General features: G+C 27.2%; 2 non-coding genes and 1 pseudogene across 2 annotated transcripts in view; all 3 read right to left on the bottom strand.

The window, feature by feature from the left end:
• Positions 1–1129, bottom strand: part of LOC128871099 (large subunit ribosomal RNA) — a 4515-nt pseudogene extending 3386 nt beyond the window's left edge.
• A 438-nt stretch (positions 1130–1567) lies between these two features.
• On the bottom strand, positions 1568–1748 carry LOC128871103 (5.8S ribosomal RNA). Its single transcript, XR_008455729.1, has one exon. It is a non-coding gene; the product is annotated as a 5.8S ribosomal RNA (ribosomal RNA).
• Positions 1749–2314: 566 nt separating this feature from the next.
• Positions 2315–2500, bottom strand: part of LOC128871085 (small subunit ribosomal RNA) — a 1991-nt gene continuing 1805 nt past the window's right edge. Inside the window, exon 1 of the ribosomal RNA XR_008455717.1 lies at positions 2315–2500. This exon is cut by the window's right edge and continues 1805 nt beyond it. This is a non-coding gene — a ribosomal RNA (small subunit ribosomal RNA).

Below are 2500 nucleotides of genomic sequence, written 5' to 3'. Positions count from 1 at the left end.
ATTGGTCTTTCGCCCCTATACTCAATTCTGACAATCGATTTGCACGTCAGAACTGTTTCGGTCTTCCATCAGGGTTTCCCCTGACTTCAACCTGATCAAGTATAGTTCACCATCTTTCGGGTCACAGCATATATGCTCAAGGTACGCTCCAGTTAGAGGTATAAATAATAATAAATTATCATTATACATAACTATATGGAACGCCCCGGGATTGAATTAATTGACTATTTAAGAAAATAGACTAAAAATTAATCCCATTATATTTTTAAGTTAAGTTAATTATGCCATTAAGTTTAATATAACTCAATGACTTGCACATATGTTAGACTCCTTGGTCCGTGTTTCAAGACGGGTCCCGAAGGTATCCTGAATCTTTCGCATTGTTAATCATATAAATGCATACAAATAAATATTAATATCATAGATATTAAATTTTTTGTAAAATTCAAAAAATGAATTTTAGCATTATATATAATAAAATCTATCAACACTTTATCAAATCATTAGTATTTATTCTATGTTAATATGCTTAAAAAGCAAATTAATTTAAATAAACTTAATATCACCAATGATCTTTTGATAAATACTTTATTATGTTAATAGATTACAATGTCCTTATATGAAAAAAATGCACATTATTTTTAATTATTTAATGATGAATTTTTCATAATGGATATTCAGGTTCATCGGGCTTAACCTCTAAGCAGTTTCACGTACTATTTAACTCTCTATTCAGAGTTCTTTTCAACTTTCCCTCACGGTACTTGTTTACTATCGGTCTCATGGTTATATTTAGTTTTAGATGGAGTTTACCACCCACTTAGTGCTGCACTATCAAGCAACACGACTCTTTGGAAATATCTTTCTAGTAATCATTAACGTTATACGGGCCTGGCACCCTCTATGGGTAAATGGCCTCATTTAAGAAGGACTTAAATCGTTAATTTCTCATACTAGATATTAAGATATTCCATACACTGCATCTCACATTTGACATATAGACAAAGTGACTTAGTGCTGAACTATTTTCTTTTCGCTCGCCGCTACTAAGAAAATCCTTGTTAGTTTCTTTTCCTCCCCTCATTAATATGCTTAAATTCAGGGGGTAATCCCATATGAGTTGAGGTTGTTTTAAAATATTTTTTATCTTCTCACAATTTAATAAATAATTATATCATCTTTTCATCTCTATTTTTCTTTTTTCCTTTTATATAAATATATATTATAAATAATAATTATGTAAAATGAGGCAATTCTAGAATAAAAAAAATTAATTTTTATGCTAGACATTCCTCCTTTAATTACATATATAAATTAATATTTTATATATATATAAATAATATGAAAATTTTTTAAAGAGAATACTTAGATTCAAAATTTTTTTTATTTCATTTTATTTGAGAGGATTTTTTTTTTTTAAGAATATATTAATAAATAAAAAATTCATTATATATCTTTATTTTTTTGCTATTAATATTATGAATTATTTAAAATCCAATAATATACACATTTGCTTAAATTCAATTATTTTTATAAAAGAATAAGCAACTTATTTAGCATAGTCTTACAACCCTCAACCATATGTAGTCCAAGCAGTACTTTAAAATTTAATTTAATGTACATAACAGCATGGACTGCGATATGCGTTCAAAATGTCGATGTTCATGTGTCCTGCAGTTCACACGATGACGCACAGTTTGCTGCGTTCTTCATCGACCCATGAGCCAAGTGATCCACCGCTTAGAGTATTTTTTTATTTATTTTTATTTATAACAAATGTCAATTTTTTTTTGCATATATTAATTGAAAGAGTAAAATTAAATAATAATAATAATAAAATATAAATTGATTTTCTTTCAATAATATATATCAAATATATTTAACTCTAAACATTTTTATTAAGTTGCGAATGTCTTAGTTCAACAATAATACAGTGGTGGTATTTATTATGTTTGATTATTTTGTATTTTTTTAATCATTTTATTTATATATAAATATAATAATAAATATATACCACTTTTGTTATTGTGAACAAATTAACTTATCATTCAATCAAATGAATAATAAGTACAACTTTCTATTTTCATGTTTAAAGGTTTTTAAAAGAAAAAATAAGAAAAAACATTAGAAAATGTACCATCATATTATATTTAATATGATATAATTGATGGATAACAAATTGAATGAAAAAGAATAAAAAGAATATGGATTCAAAATAATTATAAATTTTTCTTTTTTTTCTTTTTTTCTTTTGTTTGTTTTTGTTTTTATTTGTTTTGGCATTGTTTGTTTTTCTTACGGATATGGAACACAATAATGATCCTTCCGCAGGTTCACCTACGGAAACCTTGTTACGACTTTTACTTCCTCTAAATAATCAAGTTCGGTCAACTTTTGCGAAACAACCGTGACACACGAGGCGTCACAGTGATCACGTCCGGAGACCTCACTAAATAATTCAATCGGTAGTAGCGACGGGCGGTGTGTACAAAGGGCAGGG

Source organism: Anastrepha ludens, unplaced genomic scaffold (genome assembly GCF_028408465.1).
Source record: "Anastrepha ludens isolate Willacy unplaced genomic scaffold, idAnaLude1.1 ptg000051l, whole genome shotgun sequence".
Lineage (NCBI taxonomy): Eukaryota > Metazoa > Arthropoda > Insecta > Diptera > Tephritidae > Anastrepha > Anastrepha ludens.
This window is presented reverse-complemented; position numbering and strand designations above follow the sequence as displayed.